This window comes from Dryobates pubescens, chromosome 17, assembly GCF_014839835.1.
Source record: "Dryobates pubescens isolate bDryPub1 chromosome 17, bDryPub1.pri, whole genome shotgun sequence".
Taxonomy (NCBI): domain Eukaryota; kingdom Metazoa; phylum Chordata; class Aves; order Piciformes; family Picidae; genus Dryobates; species Dryobates pubescens.
The window spans coordinates 4085773-4107476 of record NC_071628.1 but is presented as its reverse complement, the minus strand read 5'-3'; the positions used below and the strand labels follow the sequence as shown (position 1 = coordinate 4107476).

Genomic DNA, 21704 nt, shown 5'->3' with positions numbered 1-21704 from the left:
TTAGGTCAGATCCATCCCCTGATCTGGTTTACCACACCAAGAAGCTGGTGTTAAAAGGAAAACAAGCTCAGAAGCCTCAACACCACAGCCACTCCAGGACAGACAGATGGCCATCACGCCAAGCAGGAGGCACATTCAACTAACAGCTGGCAGGACCTGAGCCCTATGGACCTAAACTCTGATCCTGACCAGCTCCCACCAAAATCCTCAGGCTGTAGGGATGGGCTGTCCCAGCTGCCTGTCCCAGGGGCATGAAAGTACTGTCTTAAAATAATAGAGCAAGACAGCTGATGCTTTAAGTGTCAAGTGCTGGTTTATACCATGGACATGTGGTTGATGCAAGGGTAGAGACAACACATCTCTTTTCTTTTTTGCTTCCATTGCAAAGCAATTGACATCTTATGACAAAATAACTTGTTGAGTTTACTAATAATGTGCTTTGATATCAGCATCCCCCCTGCTGTCAGACACATAGGCTGGGCAAACCCACTGCCCTCAACCCCTCATCTCAGCCCTCACTTGTACCTGAAAGAGCTGCCAAAACCACTTAGTCTTACTTTAACTGCATGAAGCAGTACAGGCAGCTCCAAGATGTCCTTCAGGTCGTTCCCACACCGAGCAGGGAGGAGCAGGGCAGGTCACGACGCTCAGCTCCTGGAAGAGAGGAAAGAAGGAGTCGTCACCAGGTGCAAGGGACAGCACAGCTCCTGGGGGTCACAACACACAAGAGAGCATCACAGCACCTTCATTGAGGGGGATGGAAACCATCCTCTACCATGCCAGTCAAGAGGCAGGCACTGCCACCCATGGTAGTCCTGCATCGTAGCCCACATCAGGGCCCTGTTCAATGAGAACTCACAGGACAAAGATTACACAAAGATTAGGGCTGCATGTAGACCCACATGGTCATCCAGCACCATCTAAGAATAACTGTGTTGCTGAATTGTATTTGCTAACATCCTGCTATTTGCTTTATCCACAAAATTATTGTCTGCTGTCCATCACCGTATCCCAAACCTTGAAACTGGCCTTAAACCATCTTAAATACAACCCCTCCAGGACAGACTTCAAACTCCCTGTGAACTCCCTTACAACAAGGTATTTCAAAAGGAACAGAAGTACCAAAAGTAGATGATGACCAACAGATGAAGCCCAAATCTGACAGCAAGTCTCTGCCAAGTCCTTTTCTACAGCCTGATTTACTGCTCTAGGGCAAAATCTGCTCTGTAGATTCATCCACAGAGATCAGTCTGATCTACTGAACACACCTGGAAAGAGCAACTAAAGTGGATTAAATGTCCAATGGAGAAAAAGCCCAGGTTGGGCTTTAGCTTATTAAGTGCTGCATAGGAGGGTTTATTAGTTAAATCAAAGTCATCAGGGCACCTTAGGCCATCATTTGGTTAGCACACCAGGGAAGGTTGCGGCTGCGCACACACCGCCTCATGCCACACGTTGACTGACTCCTCCTGTTTGAGCAGATAGAGGAGACTCTGCCCCTGTGCCCTCCCCACTGGGAAAGCATCCATAAGCAGGGGATCTCACAGCCTGAGCCAACCTGCCGAGTGCAAAGTGCAATTACGAGCACAGAAGTAACAATAGCAAACCCAGTTACCGGCTGGGAAATCAACTGTGCTGCGTGAATGAGCTGGGCAGCACACAACAGTGCAAGACAACACTTTGTACAACCAACCTCCCTCTCATCTGCACAACAGCAGCATCACCTGAACACCTCAGGAGCAGTTTTACACTAGGTTTTCTTATGACTCATTGCTGAAAGTCTCCTTTACCCATTCTGTTTGTGGGTTCACAGGCTCACAGGATGTTAGGGGTTGGAAGGGACCTCTGAAGATCATCAAGTCCAACCTCCCTGCCAGAGCTGGACCATACAGTCTAGCACAGGTCACACAGGAACACATCCAGATGGGTCTTGAAAGTCTCCAGAGAAGGAGACTCCACAATGTCTCTGGGCAACTTGTTCCAGTACTCTGGGACACTCACAGTGAAGAAGTTGTTCCTGATGTCGAGGTAGAGCCTCCTGTGCTGTAGTTGATATCCATTGCCCCTTGTTCTATCAAGGGTGCAACTGAGCAGAGCCTGTCCCTTCCCTCTTGACACCCAGCCCCCAGTTATTTGTAAACATTTATTAAATCCCCTCTCAGTCTTCTCTTCTCCTGACTAAAAAGCCCCAGGGCTCTCAGCCTCTCCTCATAGGGCACACAGTCCCTCAATCATCCTGGTAGCCCTGGGTACCTGCTGAAGAAATGGGGAGAGTATTTTGCAAGGCACTACAGGGTTTTGAAAGCCAGGCTGGATGAGGCCCTGAGCAGCCAAGTCCAGCTGAGAGGTGTCCCTGCCTATGGCAGAGAGGTTGGAGTAGATGATTTCTGAGGTCCCCTCCAACCTAAGTCATTCTAGGATTCTGTGCTAAAAGGCATTTTACTCTAAGTATGTATATATCAATATAGACTAAAACAGAAAAGCAGAAACAAGTTATCTCCTTTGTTCCTCTTCAAGTACCAGGACTGTGCACCGTTTTTTTCATTGTGGTGTGGCACCTTTCTGAACTTTACTCATAAGGCAAACTACTGGAGCTGAAAGAGGAATTACCTGAACTCTTAAATCCCCATCAAGAATGCACAAGCACTCTTTGTAACCAGTTAAAACCATCCTTGCAGTCACAAACAAACAGTCTGGAACTTCCCTCCGGCATTCCTGCAGCATTACCTTCGGGACCACATTTTAAGAGATGGTTACTGTTTGATAAAGCAATGATTAACTACATTAAGTAATCAACACTAACCCAAAGCCATCCCATGTTGATCTCCAATTAACAGCTCTCTCCAAGGCACATACTACAACAATACAGTGGTTTCATTCATCTGTGAGACACTGAGAACTTGGCTTTTAAGCCCCACACTTGTTAACGTTTTGGCAGGAGAAAGCAGGGTTTACTGCTTTGAACTGCCAGGCAATATTGGTAGGGCTAACTGCTAAAGTAGATAGTGAGAATGCTGTGATTCACTGCAGGTTTTTCATCACAGCCACTGAGGAATGAGGGTGTGTGTATGGAGACACACATGCACAGCTCACTTGGGTGCTATTGACTTGGAAAGTATTAGCAAGTGGAGAAAATCAACTAATCTAGCAATAAAAAGCAGTAGTAGAGATCATAAAATTCTTCCTCTGTGACACTCTTGTTTGCTTTTTATTCTGTAGAGCTGTTTAGATTGCTACAGGAAGAAGCAAAGCACATTAAGAAATCTTAGGTGTGTATTTTAGTTCCCTATGTAAAGAGCCTGCACAATTAGCAAGGCTGTCCACATCAAAGCAGCACTTCCCTAAAGAATTGATTTCTGCTCCCCATGAAACTGCTCTGGGATCACTCCTGCATGCCTAAGCACACCCATTTCAGAAGAATTTCCTCGTGTGGATTTCTTCTCCCCCTCTTCCTTTACTGGGAAATCATTACCAAGTGTAGATAAACACTGACATACCCTCTATCTTCTGACTCTTGAACAAGATGGCTTTAAAAAATTGCTTCATGGGTCAGCTCATATTGCTTTATCAGGAAGAAACTACTCTGCATCACACAATCATCACAGGAAAATGATGATACACAGCATTTTTGTGAGGAAAGCTGTGAAAAGTAACCAGGTTCCTCCACTGCTCTGGCAATAATCCCGTAACCTATAACTCAGGATAATTCCTGTCCCAAAGGGCCTCCAGTCACAACATCCACAGTATCACACAGTGCTCACTAGGGTAGGTGAGAATGTGAAGGAGTGTTCTTGTGACACTTGCCTTTACACCACTGCTTGGCTTTAATAAAACAATCTTGTTTGCTAAAACAGGATTATTTGATGGCACACGGTCTTGGTCCTCACACAGTGAGACAGCTAAAGCAGAAACTGCCCAAGTCACTGGTAAATTGCTGCTAAGTTCAAGGAAGAGAATTTAAGGGCAGCATTACACATGTTTACACTTTTACAGAGAAAAGGTAACTAGCCCTGTGGATTTCCAACTTCTGCAACAGAAACTATTTTCCCAGAACAAAGAGCTCAACTACCTAGAGACGATCCAGTTTTGGTATCTCCTTTACAAGCAGAGGAGCCCCATCCCTGGAGATACTCAAGGTGAGGGTCAACAGAGCTCCAGGCAAGCTGATCTAGTTGGGGATGCCCCTGCTGACCGGAGGGAGGGTTGGACTAGCTGACATTCGTAGGTCCCTTCCAACGTAGACCATTCTGTGATCAAAGGGGACACTCACAGCATTTCTAAATGAAATGACATGCAGTGACCAATACAGTAAAAAGAAAGAAAAATAAAGGAGTTAAGGAGTCATCCTGTGCTGAAAAACTGGGTAGCAGCAATCAGTTTGGGCTCTCAACCACATGCTTGGTAGAGCCCCAAGACCTGAACCTCAGGGTTTCCAGTTGCTCTGCTGGCTTCTCCCCAGCAAACGCCTACCCTTCTCCAACACCACCCAGCAGAGAGGAAACCACTCCTCCAACTTGCTCTTTTTATTTCCCTCTCTTCCCCCTTGAACACAAAGCCATTTCATTTTTTCGAGCAGTGTTCCATGGCTTGTTGCTCTGCCAGCTGATCGCTTTGACACGTCGGAACGAGTTATCTCACCATCTGGTTGTAATTGCCGTCATGAAGCTTTCAACAAATTCAAGAAACAGCACCAAGATCAGGGCACTAATGGTCTAGGAGATGAACTGCCGATTATTTGGGATTATTTGATACAGCTGGAACCTTCTGATAGCCAAAATGCCCAAACACAGCCAATCCCACAGCTACGGCACCCAAACAAACCTCTGAAGCACTTCCGAGCTTTGGCTGCTGCCCCACCACAAAATCTCCTCCCAGTTTCCTATCAAATGATGTCAAGGAAAACGCTGCTCCTCCTCCTCATCTCCTAAATTGCTGGGTGCACAACCACATGCTGCTGTTATCTTTTGCTTTCAATACACAGCCTATACTTATACACCACGATATCCTCATTACAGGAACATCCTTTTCCTGCTTCCAGTGCATCTCCCAAGAGAAACTGACTCACAAGACTTCTTCAGGAGTTTGTCCCATGGTCTGAATGGTGTTTCCTAATTCCTTAGGGAAGGGAGCCTAGAAACCCTCCACTCAGACAAAGCATTTCCCACAGTCACATGCTATGAAGCCATACTCAGAGCAGAGGCTTCTTCCCTTGGTTGACCTCAAAGGAAAGTCAAGCAGGGCCACACCAGGGATAAAGAAGAGCAGCAGCATCCAAGTTGCTACAACACTCAGAGAGTTACATCAATGGGCAGGTTCCCAATACAAGAGGAGGAATAATTTGCCCAACATCTGCTTTGCCTTGTACAAGTGTAAATGCAATGTGGATCCACTAACCTCTGCATCACACTACATCATCAACACTGCAGAAGGCAGCTCATCGCATTTGATGATGCACATAGAAGGCTCCTCTACAAGTAAGTGATGTGGTTTGTTTAGAGGCCAGCCCCTGCCTTGGCACACTGGAAGAAGACAAGCCAAGAATTGAAAAACGAAGTAAAACATTTCCATGACTGACTTAACTGTACACATTGAAGAGCAAGCAATAAAATGGAGATGTTAGCTGGAGTCTCACTAATCCTGATTACAAAGAGATGAAAATCTCTTCATGTACACTCAGTTTTGAGATGTAAACCCTTGACAGTGTCACCTTGAACTTGTACACAAATATTGATTGCCGTGCCAGGCAAAAGTGAAGCAAGGCAATACCCAGTCAAGAGCACCTCCTTGCTCCCTCTTGCTCTGGATAGACACAGGTTCTCCAAAACTGGGAGATCTGCTCAGAACTGAAAGGTCTGGGTTTGCTTTTTACTTCCATCAGCAACTGCCAAGCAGCAAAACAAAGAGCAAGGATTCTTCCTGCCTCTCTGCCTTGCCTCTTGACAGCCACCTGAGCTCCATCAAATCCTGTAGTGCAACAGTCCCCAGGAAATCATTTGCCCAAGAAAAGATGAGGTGCCATCAGGATTCTGCAAGCAGAGATTCACCCCAACCTCCAGGAGCATGCATGGTCCTGCACCAGTGCTCTTGAAAAGCATCTGACTGACATTCTGAAAGCTCAAATCAGGTGGGGAAAAAATAATTACACAGAATAATATTTGTGTGACCCATACAGATTTTATTACTAATAAAAGCAAGATCTGGTCCAGAAACTCAATCTTCTTTCAACCACAACACGTCACAGTGTTCATCTTAAGTAGCAACTGCTTCTTTCCAGTCTTATAAAAGCACTTCAGGATTGAGATAAGAGCTTCAAATTGTTTCCACAAGCCCATCATGGCTGACTGTCTGAGGAAGATAATAAAATTCACCTCTTTGAGAGTTTAAAATCTGTGCCATGCATTAACACTTCACTGAACCACCACGGCAAGACTACCATCCCCCTTGCTACTGGGGAACAACATCAGAGTAATTAGCTAAGATGAAGCAGACAGCAGTGAGCTGCAATAACATCTCAGGCCCACAGCTACTCCTAGCAGACAAAACTAAGCTAACTAGGCTCATGAAACTCCACCATCACAGGAATGAAGTCAAAAATCATCGTCAGGTGCAAGGTGCTCCAACTCCAGCCATGTATGTAGGTTGCAGAACTCACTTATTTAATCTGACTTTTCCTCAGGTACAAAACTGATTCTCTTCATTTCCACAGTTAAATAAAAATTAAATATCAATAAAGATCTTATTCTGTACTTAGAAGCTTTGTGATGAGGGAACAGATACATGTTGAACCCAAATATCAGCATACAGCACACACATGAATCCAAGCTTGCTTCTGTGTTAAGGTAGACTTTATACCTTGGTATAAAATAGCAAGCACCAGTCTGTATTTCTGACTGCCAGTGGAGCTCCAGCCAAGCCCCTGCTCCATGGAGGCAAGCACAAAGAGTTCCTTTGCCACCCTCTAGACAGGTTAAACAGATGAATGCTGGGAGGAGACTCAAAGAGTGAGAAAATGAAGTGACCCACCCAAGGCTTTACAGATGACTGCCAGTGCAGTCTGTAATCCAGCTGGTATCACCTCTCCACCCACACAGCAGCTCTGTCCCCACTTCCTTCAAAAGCTGTCTGCCTCCACTGGCTGCCACATGGCTGCCTGGCTCTGCCCAGCACCGGCCAGACAGTGGCTGCATGAAGTGGCTTTACTGTTCAGATCAACACGTCCCTGGAGCTGTGCAGCACTTCATTGCATAAATCAGATCTGTGTTATGGTCCTAAACCATTAATCAAAGAGAAGCTCTAATGATGCAACAAAAACCTGCAACCCAGTGCCGAGATTACCAGTGGGTTACACAACAGCTCAAACAATTAAGCATTTAGGCTGCTAGCTGCAGACTTGCATAGTGCAGATCACGTTTTCCCAGAGCCATCATCTGACTCCAAACATGTGAGATCCAGTCTGGAAGAGCCTACCTACCTCCCTTGCCCCAGAAGAAAAGGTGAAGAGCTCAGTGCTAAAGCACCGATGCCATCCACAGCTGAGCAGAAGAGATGCTTCAAAGCAAAGTCAGCCCTCTTCTCAAACCACCAAACTCAGTGGATACATCTAAAATCTGTCCTAACCACCCTTTATATCTTACAAGTAGTGCTCTCTCCTCTCAGCATTAACATCCCATCATACAGAGATGACATAACTCCAGTGAAACCTGCTCAGTTTACTACTGGGGTGACTTTTGCACCACACGGTGCGATTTATCTCCCAGCTGTAGCCTCATTTAAAGGAGCATTATCAGCACAAGGTCAACAGGGAGATCACCCATCAACTCTGACAACAAATAAAGCAATTTAGGTATTTGATGAGCACTCAGCACGAACACTTCAGGTGGAAGAGAAGATTTCTAAGTGTGGGCTCTTTACTGAATAGACTCAAATACTTCCAGACTTCAGTTGTATTCACAACATTGCTACAGCATAAGGGAGAAGTCACTTGTTAGGAAAGACTCTTTCATGCTGCGTTGCCCTTCTATGTCAATAAACACAGTACCAAATTGCAGCTCAGCAGCCTAATTCTATCTTCTTTCTGTGAAGTGCTCAGATGAAAATCATTATACCAGCGTCAGGGCTGAGAGGTGCAATTTGGATTCTGAAAAGCAGTTAAGTGTCGTGGTCATTCTGCATGTTCAGCGTTGAAGGGCTCAGAAGAAAATTGATAGCACTGAAAGCTCAACGGTGAGGAAGCAGGATACTATCAGCTTGGAGGCTGCTTGCCACTATTTGCACATGCTTGTTCAAGCAAAAACCTCAAGAAGAGGCTCTCCAAAATGACTAGTATCTCACTATTCACATCTGAAAACTTTCACCTGGAAAATAAAAACTGTACAGAGTCGATTAGGAAATTTGTCTTTTCCCATGACCCTTCCTGCACACCATCCCTCCTCACACCCTCAATGCTCTCCCACCCACACCATGCTCCACAAAAGGCAGAAGCGATGCCAGCAGCAAAGCAGGCATGGGGCACAGTGTGGTAGTGAGGGCTGAGCTGGTGCCACTTCCAGAGACAATTGAGGAACCTCTGAATGAAGGCTCTGGGCCCATCCTGTACCAAAGGGGCCCAGCTTCCTTCTGGGTGCCTTAGCCCGTGGTCTGTGGTTACAAAGCACATTGGCACACACTTAGTTCAGAGCCATCCAAGGTCTTGCAAGGCGTGCTGAATACACATGAACTTCACAACTGAAGCCACATTCTGTTAGTCACAGAAGTATCACTGAGTACACAACAACAAACCTCAGAGAATTGAAGTGCTTTTGGATTTTGTTTCCTTAAATACATAACCATTTTTGCCAAGGCATAAAGCAGCACAGGTTGCTGCTGCAAGCAGAGCTGCAGTTACATCAAAGCTGGAAACCACCAGCATGCAACCCAGAGAGTATCTTGTCCATGCAACTACTTCAGCAGGCTGCTTGATTGGCTTTAACAAAGTTCAGCCTTCCCACCCAACACAGATGGTTTTCACTGATTTGCTTAAAAGCAGACACCTGCAACAGTAATACTTCCAAGGAGGAAGGTGATAGTAACAGTGTATTATCGAGTAGAAAAGCAAGGGGCATTATTAAATAGCATTGGCACAGGGGCTGCCCACACCCCAACAACCCAGTGCCATGGGAGGCAGTCAGCTTTGTCACCACCAAAAAGATTCTCAAACCCAGTCAGCTAATGTCCACATAGCCTGCATCTAAAAGGCTGACAGCAAACACAGCCTAAAACTAACTCAACCTGCTACTGCTCTGCATTGACACAGAGTAAACCCCTGGCTGTGCCTGCATCTCCTTGAGTGTTTCACATGCAGGCTGGAGGTGGCCAGAGAGAGCCCTGCTCATTATTTCCTCTGCAAAGTGCACTCCTCCCCCCTTTATCGTTAATCAAGAGTCACTACCAGTGACCAAACCAGCACCACAATGACTTCACTACCAGCTGCCAGGCATCCTGGAAACAAACAAACCCAAATTGCATGAAGGTTGCCATCACTTACCAAATCCTACCACAGGTACACTGGACAATTAGGTAACTTTGCTGACGTATCTGCCGGTACTTTCCTTCATGGACTTACTCGATGGCTCTTCCCAACCATCCCCTGAAGCAAAGGATCATCAGCTAAAGCAACAAAAACAGCTTTTGCTCAACGGAACACCCTCCCCCTCCTCAGCCACCCCAAGGAGGTGCAGCAAAGTAGCTTTTTTTCTCAGTGCAAGGAGCAGTGAAAGGAAGACAAGTAGTTAAAGCTGACTCCAGTTGCTAGGGCACACCCTTCTTCCAGTGTACCTGGTAAAACCACCGCTTGTGCAACACCACCAGTGGCAACAGGAGCTGCAGGCACTACCCAAGCACACACAAAGGCACTACCCGTGGTTCCACGTGCATCTAGGACTTCCAAGTGGCTATCACCCCATCTACACCTGTGCAAGAGGTGATTCACCTCTTGCAAACACAGCCCCAAACCGTTTGGCTCTCCCCTTTCCTGTATTCCTGCCATTGTGGCTGATCTGTCAGGCATTGCCTGCCTTCTTTTCTGCACAGCACCAAGTAAGGCTCACTAGCAACAGAACTAAATCATAGTAAACCAGCCCACGTTAAACAAACAAGCAAGCACCAAAACAAACCCACCCACCCCACACAAAAATAAAACAATAGCAACTTCAAAAATAAACAAACAAACCCCACACAAACAAAGCCCCAAACAAACACAACCCCCCCACAAAAACCAACCACACAAGTCCTATTTCACTGGTCTTCCTGAGCTGGAAAGGTCTCTTCCATGACATGCACAGCCTTCACAACACTTTTCAGGACCAGGCTAGTTTTTGCTCCTTCAGCTAACCACAGCCTGTTTGTGTTAATATATTTAGTTACCACCTGACCCAGGACTTCCTCCCACTCACCTTTTTCTTCTTTACTATCAAGGGGAGGAAAAAGGAGCACAAGGAGATGATGGCCACAGGTAGGCCAAGGCAGGGCTAAAGTCTACCTGGCCAGCAGCCCATTCCATAGGCACAAGCTGTCCTCATAAACAGGCTGCAGGAGTTACCTGGTTCCACAGTCCAGCCTCAGCTGCTGCCCCTGGGCCCATCCTGCACATGCAGGAAGCTCTTCATGGTACTGGTCCATGAGCACAGGGTGGACAGAACAAGAGAGAAGGAGGCTGTCAGGAAGCAACACCTCTGCACGGAGTGCATCTTGCAAAGGGCACTGGAGGAGCTTTTCCCAGCCACCCACAGACACTCAATAGTTTGCCCCTGTAAGAAAGCTTTAATGCTACAGATTTAACCATCATCCACCCACGGAACCAAGGCTGTAACTAAATCTATCCAACACCATTGAGGAATCATCTGAGCAGCAAAAGTAGTGCTACCATTTCTTGCAACAGGTATCTGGCCCTGACTGCTCCTCACTGTCTAATAGACACTGATACAGTTGTCTGGTTTTAAGGCACCAGTTTGCTCAATGCTTTTTTTCCTAAAGGAAAGTGTTTTAAGGCAGGGACCATACCACAGTACTTAATATTATTCTTACCTTGGGCCAAATACCTTTATTCTGTGTTTTTCATTTGTTGATGCTTGAGTTATCTTTTTTGCAAGACAATTTTACTTTTGTTTCTTTTTTTTCCCCCCCTCCAGCTGCCCTGCCCTTAAGAACAGCAGGCTTAAATCTAGAACTTATTCCTCAGATAAAATCTGTTGCTACACAACATTTTTCCTGATCTGTACTTACAAAGTGTTCCAACACATGCTCAGGTAAAAAGTACACCAGGAGGTCTAAGGTCGGGGTTGGAAGGGACCTCCAAGATCATCTAGTTCCAACCCCCACCTGCCATTGGCAAGGATACCTTCCACTAGATCAGGTTGCTCAAGGCCTCTTCTGGATAGAATCAAAGGACTAAAGCCACATTCCTGAAATGTCCAGGTTATTTATTTCTCTGCTACTTCCAGACAACAGAGAACTTAAGCTGCCTGTCCAGGGGAAGTCCCCAGTGTCAATTCATGAGCAATAAGCAAAAGTTTCTTTTAAAATTCCTGGAGCAGGCTGCCCAGAGAGGTTGTGGAGTCTTCTTCTCTGGAGGGATTCCAAACCTACCTGGTCATTGTGTTTTTCCGTAGCACACTTAAGACCAGAAAGACAGACTTATGCCCTGGAGGACAGTGAGACACAGGGGGCAGTTTAACTGCTGTGTGCCCTACAGATCATAAAAAATAATACATTTCAAATGAATCAACAAGTGGTGGCATTTCTGAATGCCAGACAGAAAACAAGAGACAGCAGAACTTGACTCCTGCCCAGAAACCTCAACAGGGAATGGGTTTAGGTTAAGGAAAGTACTGTGAGGTAATCATATCCTCCCTGATCTGTTTAACCTACTTGCTAGCAGCAGCAAACATTGTTTCCCCCACCAAAAGAAAAATGTAAGGCCTGCAAGCACACAGCATTAAGTATTTAGCACTAGAGGTTGCTAGAGATCACAGATCACCCACCAGACCCTGAAAAGTGATGGGTCTCACGGGTGGAGAAAGCCAGCTTCACCAGCAAGAGTTACATCCTTACAGAGAATCTCTTAAGCAGGCAGCTTAGGAAGGGCAAACGAATCTTACAGCTCCCACATCATCCAGTGAAGACCTGACACTTCATACTGCCAGGAAAAGACACAGCTGAGCTTCAGTCTGCTGCTGCTAGCTTCTGGGTGACGCCACACCAAGGGTTTTCAGTTCTATTGAGGTTTCAACAACCGATTTAAAGACAAACCCCAACACTTGCCACCAGAAGGCCTTTTTCACCCCAAAACTGCCACCAATCCACAGATGTGCTGCTGGGCAGACCAAGGGTCAGCCAGACTGAGACTCCTCTTTCTGCTGCTATATTAAGGTTTCTGCTGGAGCAATTCCCTGATCCAGGAGAAGGGGCTGGGGCTCTGGGACCAGCACACGGAAAGCCCTGGGTTTGCTGTTTGGGAAGCCCAGGAGAAGCTGCTCTAGGACCACCAAAAAAAGATAGATGGACAGTGAAGTGATCCAGCCAAATGATCCACAGGCTCTCCCCACCAGCATGCTCCCCAGGGACACAAGGGGAGCGCTCTGAAATTCTTGGTGGTGACGCAAGAGGAAGAGATCTCAGGATCTTCAGGTGAGGGAAGGATAAGCAGCAGAAGCTAACTCCTAAGCAGCAGAGATCTTGCCACATAAGCCTCCAGAGCAGCAATGAGCTAGCAGGCATGCATGTGATTAAAGAGGAATGGGGATGGTGGGGTCAGACAAATGGAGACGACACAATGTTTTTCTAATGTTTCTGCAGGAGATAAACATCTGCCTGCTGGTTTGGGGCTTTTATTTTAGGCTGAGAGGTGGTTTGTTTCTGGGCTCAAGTTGACCTCAGGGTCAGGCGAAAGCTTTTGGATCACTGAAGTTCTATTGCTTCTGTTGAAGGATGAAGAATTTCACCCCTGGTTTCCCCTCAAGCCCGTGACTTCATGATCAGGCCTGCTTCTTAAATGCTTATAGAAGCAATTCGAAGTTGGAGAGCAAGCCAAATAACCCCAAAGGAGTTGTCTTCTGTAACTTTTCCATAGCTTCAAGTACAGCTGTTTTCCTCTGCAAATCCCACCTCTCAGCTGCCAGAGCATCAGGAGAGGCAAGGCTGGAAAGAAAAGCTCAACTCAGACATGCAGCAAGAGAACACATACAGTTTCACTGCCAGCAAGGCTCTGCTCACTAAAGCCCTGATCTAGCTCCTTCTGTGCTTTACCAGACCACCTGAGGTTGGACTTTTTTGTTATCATCCTCAAGGCTACAGAACAAAGTTAGAGGACAACCAGGGCTAAAAGGTTTCTCTGCACCCAATTTTTCTTAACTTTTATAAAAACATTAGCCTCCACTGGAAGTAAAAAACAGGGTTTTTTTAATCTGAATCTTGCCTGCCCCACCTGACCATGGTTGGTAGCTTCTATGCCTGCCCCAATCATTCCTTGAGCATCAAAGGAAATTAAATACAAAACATTACATGATGAGGAGGGTCAGGCTTAAACCAACAAAGACAAGGAAATTGCAAGTTAAGCCTTCTGCTCTGCCCTTGATTCACCTTGTTTTGTTCAGTTACTGCTCTGTTCCCAGACCCTTCCTCTCTCCTAATGCCCAAGAGCAATGGGACAAAGAAAACAGCAGAGTCTAAACAGAGATGGCATTTGTTCTAATCAATTAGGCTGGATTTTGACGTACAATTCTACATGGTTTTCAGCTTAGAAGAGCCAGGGATGTTTAACAATTTCTTGTACAGTCTGCATTATTCCAGATAGGTCAGAGTAAACATTACCTGGAACACCTGGAGGAGAAGATGCCCTCACCCAATTTTACCCTTTAAAAGCCAGGAGACGACAGCCATTGCAAAATGATGTTTAACAAGACCAAGTACTAGGTCCTGCACTTTGGTCACAACCACCCCAAGGAATGCTACAGTCTGGGGGCAGAGTGTCTGGAAAGCAGCCTGGTGAAAAAGGATCTGGGGGTGCTGGCAGACAGCTGAACATGAGCCAGACATGTGCCCAGCTGGCTAAGAAAGCCAAGGGCATCCAGACCTAGCTCCAAACCAGTGTGGCCAGCAGGAATAGGGCAGTGATAGTGACCCTGTGCTTGGCCCTGCTGAGGCCACAGCTTGAGTACTTGGTTTGGGTCCATGTGCCACAAGACAGGAAGGACACTGAGGTGCTAGAGGATGTCCAGAGAAGAGCAGAGAGGCTGGTGAGGGGTTTGGAGGGCGTTGTACAAGGAGCAGCTAAGGGAGTTGGGGTTGTTTAGTCTGGAGAAGAGAAGGCTGAGATGAGATCTCATTGCTCTGTACAGCTACCTGAAAGAAGGATGGAGTGAGGCTGGTGTTGGTCTCTTCTCCCAAGTAACCAGCAACAGGACCAGAGGAAATGGGTGCGAGTTGTGCTAGGGGAGGGTTAGGTTGGACATGAGGAAAATCTTTACTGAGAGAGTGGAGAGGGGATGGAACAGGCTGCCCAGGGAGGTGGTGGAGTCACCATCCCTGGAGGCATTCAAGAAGCTGCAGATGTGGTGCTTCAGGACATGGTTTAGTGGCCATGGTAGTTGGGTTACAGTTGGACTCAATGATCCTAAAAGTCTTTTCCATGCCTTAGTGATTCTGTGATCGTAGACTTTCTCCAGAAGGTTTTAAAGAGCCAAACTACCAATCCATTACTTTCAAACACCATGCAAAAGACTGCACAAGTTCTTCACTGGTGGACTCCTTTACTGGTGAGGTGGCTGTGGGAAAGATCTGCATTACAGAAGGAACGAGGTCCACTTTGAGGATGCAACAGGACCCCTGCTTTGCTTTTTTTCCCTTTTAAATCAGCTGAGTGATTTGCCAAAACAATGCATTTCTCAATGCTTTCCAGCTGTAACTCAAACCCTCTCCCTGACTGCTGGATCTCGCTGTTCTAGCAACATCTCACAACCCAGTCACTGGCAAGAGGTCTTCCATCACAAAACCATAGAGACATCCTTTATTAGTAGTAGTATTTCCACAAGCACCCAGGGTGTTAACAAGCAGCATATGCACAGGGCTGAGGAGATGGAAGTTTATAAGAATGTTTAGCTGCTATGAAAGAAATGTTCAGCTTCCCACGAGCACGATTCCACACACACTTGTGGTAAGGCAGGTTGTATTGTTCTCATCTCTCTTGTCCAATAGTTGCTATTACTGGACTTGGCAGGGTAGCATGTGACACAGAAAAATGCAGCTGCATTTTTGGCTCAGAAGCCCCTACAAGAGCCTGTGAGTCATGAGCCAAAAGGCCCACATGAAAGCAACAGAGAAGAATGCAGACTCAGTCTTCTTTTTATTGTAAGCATGTGTGCCTTTACTGGATGGTCCTGATGCACACAAATGACAAAACCAGAAGTAATTTTGAAGTTATGAGAATGGAAAAATCCCTTTGGTCAGGTAATTTGGGCTCCTAAGGCCACTTTCCTTAGAATGGAAAGATTACCACTGATCACATTGCATCTGAGCTACAAAACATAACACGTGCTGAGACATGCCCTCTGAGCTACACTTTTGTAGAAGACTCAGGGTAATGTGGGGTTTTTTATTGGTTTGGTGGATTCCACTCTTTGTAGAATTTCTCACTGTAAGCCCAAGATAGCCTCATCCTAGATGCACAACACTGAGCTCTCCTGCAATGCTGTCTCACAGCAAAACATCCATCATCTGCCTGTTGCACTGAGAAATAAGTTTAGTGCCACAGCCTGGGACTCAGATGTGTCCACTTTCTGCTTAAGCAAGTGACATTTTGCCACATTTGATCAGTCCTGAAAGGTAAAAGTAAAAATCTTTCAACCTTCTTGGTTTTTAAATGATAATGATCCAAATCCACTCCCTTCCTAAACTGCTTGGAGAGGAGAAGATAAACACCAGAAGAGAGCGTGAGAGCAATCTGGACTGTGGTCTGCAGAAGAATGTCTCAGGACTCCTCTTTCTCACCATCTCAGGGACACTGTCAGCAAGAAGCTGTTCCCACACTACATCATCTTGTCTGACTGCAAGCAGCAGCCCAGCACCAAGTCAGCTCAGCAGATGATGATTTGTACTGCATGGACAGAGCAAGAGAGGAATGAACACTGGGGATGTGCAGAGGCAGCATCTCACAACACTCTTCGCCCAGCAAGAGTGCTTGCTCTGCTTGGTACAGCTGCTGCATTAATATCAAACCCACCCCATGAAAGAGATCCTTTATGTCCTTTTCTCCCCCAAAATATAAAGCTGGAAACCCAGTGGCTTTTTTTAATTCCCCTTTGAAAGGGTCCCACCACCAACTCCAGCTTAGTTCTCGTGCTTCATGTCAAAACCTAGCTTCAGTCGGTCCTGGCCACCTGAACTTACTCCACGTTGGCATCCACAATGTTTAACTTCCACAGCAAGCATCTGTCCTACCTCCCAGGCACACAGTGTTCTTGGGGAAGTGTTGCTGCTCCAAGGCAATGTGAGGCAGAGTCAAGGACACAAAGCAAAGTACCCTAAGGCAGACAAAAAACCCTTACCACTTCTTTGATGGGGAATTTTCCAGCCCTTTCTGGACTGTAGCCACTAAATATAAGCCTGTGCCTTCATGGGGCAAGAAGGGGAACAGGAGCAAGCAGAGGAAGCTTTCTCAAACAAATGGCACCAGATGTATCACGGCTTAAATGGAAAGGATGCACATCCTGCTTGTTGACATTCAGACAAGGATCACCTGGTAGGATTGAGAAAGGCACTCACCATGTTCAGAAGGCATCCAAACACAGTAAAGCAATACAGGGACATGCCAAGACAAACATGACCAGAGCAGCTTAAGGAGCATACCTTGCAAAAGCACAGCCTTCATTAACTTGCCATCTTTTTGCTCAGTTTGAGGACCCAATTCTGTTCAACATCCAGTGAGAGTCGCTTGCCTTTGCTTCATGTGAAGCCTTTCCCCACTTCTGACTTACCATCCTCCTAAAAGTACCACCAGGAAAAGGTGTGAAGGCTGACCTTGGATCCTTGAGTGTTACAGGTCCCGACAGCAGCTCTCTTTCAGCAGCACAAACTCCCAACTCCTCCACGAAAAAAGGCAGTTCCCAGAAAGCTCATTCCAATTCAATCACCCTCCTGCATTTGCATAAGAGGCCTTTGTCACTCCTAATTCACCTACCAAGTCAAGAACTGCTGGCAATGCTCAACCAGCTGTGCTTTGCTTGGTTAGATATTATAACACTGAGGCATCTAAAACTGGCCTCTTGGGCACTCTGTGCCAGCCAGCTCACAAACTATGCAGCCTGTGACCCAAGACTACTGGGTCCTGGAAGACATTACAACCTCTGCCAATGCTCTGCATTACTCCTCAGGAAATGCCAGGCTCGTTTGCCAGAATGATAAAGTCCAGAGAATTCCTCCAAATCTGGATGTGAATCTGAAAGCTTAACAGACATAATAAATGGTGCATTATCTGCATTACTGAGCAGCTCTTGCACAAACAAATACAGCTAAATTAGACTGCAATCTGCACAGCCCCCTTCATGTGAATGGCAGCTCTAACTTCAGCGGGGCTGCTGCTCCCAGAAGTCAAGGCAAGAGGGGGTCCTCTCTCCTATATTATGATGTAAACTATGGGTGAATTCAATTCCACCCACACAAAGCTCTCACATAATCCCTGCTGCAGCTTGCTTCTGGCTCATGGGTTGAATATTCATCTGCACACAGCTTCAAAAGATGTACTCTTTTCAACATCACTGTCAGGGACTTCTTTACTATGAGGAATGTACTGGGAATTGAAAGAAGGTGGGGTTTGGTTTGCATTTCCTTGTAATATAACAGCAAGATTTATGGCCCCTGCAATTAAAAAATAAGTATCTAGTCCAAGAGCATAGCTTAAACCTTAAAAGGACTAAGCAGAGAGAGAGACCTGGAAGATTACTCCTTACCATCATCTGCAACACCAGTATTTCTTTCAGGCCTAGGGCTCTAGGTAGCAACAGTGCATCAGGGCTGTGTTCTTGCCTGGACAAGTTTATTTGCTGTGTTTTTAGTAACATACAGACCACAAGTCATAGAAAGCCACAGCTGCACAGAAGCTAAGCATAAAGTCTACCAGCAGTCAGCAAAGAACATTGACTTTTCCAACACTACCCAAAAGTGTCAGCAAACATCATGCTGCGTTACTGTTTGTGTCTTAATCTGCACTCCATCTACCTGTCTGCAAGAGGACTTCTCACTTAGCATCAATTATCACATAAAAAAAAGAGTCAATGCACAAGGTTCCCATTTGTAGATGTTGTCCTCATACTCTCTACTGGATCTGATTTTAAAAGTTGTTCAAAAAGCCCCAATACTGTACATTAAAATGGTAAAGTCACTGAATTAAACCAGCAAGTTCCCAACAAACTCTTCAATCTCGAGATGTCAAATGCCTTGCTCACCACTTTCCCCAGGGCTCAGGAAGAAGCTGGGAGAGATGGTGAGCAGCAGAAGCTGCAGAGCACAGCAGCACTTCTGCAAAGGAGGAAGATCCTGCAATTGCTGGACTCCTCCTCCCTCTTCACAGAAGTCCAATTCAGCTCTGTAAATACATCAGCTGAACGCAAGGCCAAACACTTCTGTGATTTCACTGAGGAGGGGACAGGGTACAGCATAAATCAGCTTGTTCTTAGGAGGTCACAACGGTAAATGCCACTCCAGAGCCCCCAAGTGAATGGCACTTTAACTATCCCATGGTGCAATACAAACCTAAGTTTAGGAGAGGCTAGAGATGCAATTGAGTCACAGGGATATGAACAAGCAGCTCTGTAGTTCTTACATTAATCCTTTTTTCCTTTGCTTTATGCATCTCCACGTGAAACACCAACCTGTAGACTGGCAAAGATAACCAACATGTGCAGCACGTGGAGGAAGGGGCAGGCTTCAGAGATGCCTTTAAGTATATGATGTTTAATTAAAAATTACACACAAAGCAAAATTAGTTAGACCAAGGTCAGCTGATATAAAGGGATTGCAATCTCAACAGATTTTTCTTGTGCTGGTTTGCACACTTTGTTTCGTTGTGCAAATACGTGGAGGTCATGACTGAGCCAGCACTCAACTAAAAATTGTTCCAAGTCACTAAATGTATCCCAGGTTCTTGTAATTCCCCATGCAAATAAAGAACAGCAAATGTTTATCCCTCTTTCCCCCCCCCAGCATTACTGGTTCACAGTCCTGTAGCTGTGGCAACCACGCCATGCCAAGCAGCTCAGTGCCTTTCAGGAAGATTAACTTCTTAAACAGGCATAAACAGCAAAAGTTCAGCTCCAGCCAGCTGAGGTGAGCGGCAGACGCACAACTCGTGGACTGGAGCACAGCACAAGAGATCAGGGGATGACCTCTTGATAGAGATCATCTCCTCACCTAGAACTCCCCTCACAGCAGGGTCAGCTCTGCGTGTTTTTGGGTTACCTGAGGTTCGGTTTGTTCGCAGAACGCTAAACAAATTACTAGAAATCAAAAGAAACGAGGAAGAAAAATGGTGGTAGATCCTCCAAGAGACTGCAAAATCCACGACTCCCACACATGCTGGATACAACTAAAGACACAGAATAAACCCCATAAACTTAGCCTTATAACACACACCAGTTTAACAAGTGCTAACCTAGTTTAATTCAAATTGTACAACCAACTTCCTCCTTCCTTTCCTTCCTCTCCCACGACTGGGAGAAGAGATGAAATGCAAGTTAATGCTGCAGTAGGCAAACATTCATAGTGACTGAAACCACACAACCATCTATTCTCCTTTCCCTTCCCCTCATTTTTATTTTAAGAAAACCCACATCATCCCTCAAGAAGTGTTCCAGCACAACCCTTTTTCCTCCTCTGCTAGACTGTGCATAGACCCAATTCAGGATTAAAGGCAACTCAACACATACCTTATCTCAAGCCACAAATATCCACGATTAAGAGATGCTAAGGCAAGCAGCTGACAGCACCAGCCCCAAAACAAACCCCCATGAAATTCTTCTGTATCATCCAAAACTAAGAGATGCTGAGAGAATCAGCTAACAGTCAAGAAAAACAACCTGTGAAGTTCTTCCATGTCATCCATGGAGTGAGCAGCGAGCTCATGGCACAGGGGTAACAGCGAAGAGCTGAACCAGAGTGCACAGCAACTCGATGGAGACTTACTCGTGCATATTTTTCAGGGACCTGCCCAACACTTCAGATTTCACAAGCAAAACCTTGTGTTCTGTAACTCAGCTCTACTCCATTTCACTTCATTCAAAGTGTGACCCACGTTAGGAGCCTGATCAAATTCCTTGCTTTATCCATGCTTGAATTAAAGCCTTGGCTCGGCAAGGGAAAGCAGACCAAGTTACATGAGCTTTTCTTTTCACAGAGGATGCCAGCACTGCAGGTAACACCATCAAGGCCCAGAGAGCCTCAGTTTGGTTACAAACAAAAGGATTTCAGCTTTTGGTGAAGCAGCTGGTATTTCTGCATCTCTTGTTCAACACTTGTGCTTTAATCTACAGATAAGGTATCAAGCTTCTTGAACAATCCTGGCTACTCTGATCTGGGAAGTGGGAATTTCTTCTAATAACTAATCACATCATGCTCAAGTGGATGATTTTCAGCTGTTTAGTACTGATGAATGCCAATCAAGTTTTGAGACACTTACAGGTCAGAGGTAATTCACCTGCATCACAACAGCAGCAGTTGCCATTACAGGGTGACTTCTGGAAGGAGCACATCTGGCCACAAATAGACACACAAAAAACTTCCCACAAGCTCTCCTAGAAAAGCATCTTCTCACTCTTTCCCTGCCACAGGCAGGACCAAAACTTGTGCTTTGTAGTCTTCTCTCACACACATGTCCATCCCTAACCCCAGTCCATGTCCAGCTGCTGCCCTTGAACTCTTCTCCAGCTCCAAGGATCCTCATGTCTACCAGGAGAAGAGCAGCAGCTAAGGCTCACCCAACCCCTCTCTGGGGAAGCAAGTCAGAAGTCAAATGCTTTCCCTAAAGGGCAACTGCCAGACCTCTGTGCAGGGCCTGTGGGATGACAAGGGAGAAACTGGATAAAGTGCTTTGTTTGCTGCCAGGAGCCAATGCTGTACCTCACTGGTGTGGGTAAGAGAGTCAAGATGTCCATGGGCAGCCCTTGAAGAGGACAAGGGGATATAACAACCCCTATTAGCTTCAAAGAGGAGCTATGGAGGAGCTAATAGAAACATAATAGTTTGGGTTGAAAGTCATCTTTAAAGACCGCTTAGTCCAAAGTCCCTGTCATGAGCAGGGACATCTCTCACTGGGTCAGGTTGCTCCAAGTCCCATCCACCCTGACCTTGAACACTTGTGGAGGAAAAAGGCCCAGAACTGCTTGATCCTTGAATGACAAACCCACAGCAGTATGAGGAAAGAACTCATGGCTTAGGTCAAATGGGAGGAGTGAGCAAACAAGGAGATAACTAGGTCAGGGAGAACCTGTCTGACTCAGCCAAGTGTTTGCCCAGCAGGAACTGGAAGTCTCCAGATTGAGGAGCATGCACACACACATGCAGTATTTTTTGCAAACATACAGCACTTTTAAAGTGTTCCAATGCCTCATAAATACTAACTAAGCAACAGGCCCCACAAACCAGATGCATAAGAACAAGACATCGCTATCTCACTTAATATT

General features: G+C 46.0%; 1 long non-coding RNA gene across 1 annotated transcript in view; it reads right to left on the bottom strand.

Moving 5' to 3' along the window:
* Positions 1-563: 563 nt before the first annotated feature.
* Positions 564-21704, bottom strand: part of LOC128898047 (uncharacterized) — a 54696-nt gene continuing 33555 nt past the window's right edge. The window contains exon 3 of the long non-coding RNA XR_008462676.1: positions 564-654. This is a non-coding gene — a long non-coding RNA (uncharacterized LOC128898047). The remainder of the gene's footprint in view (positions 655-21704) is intronic.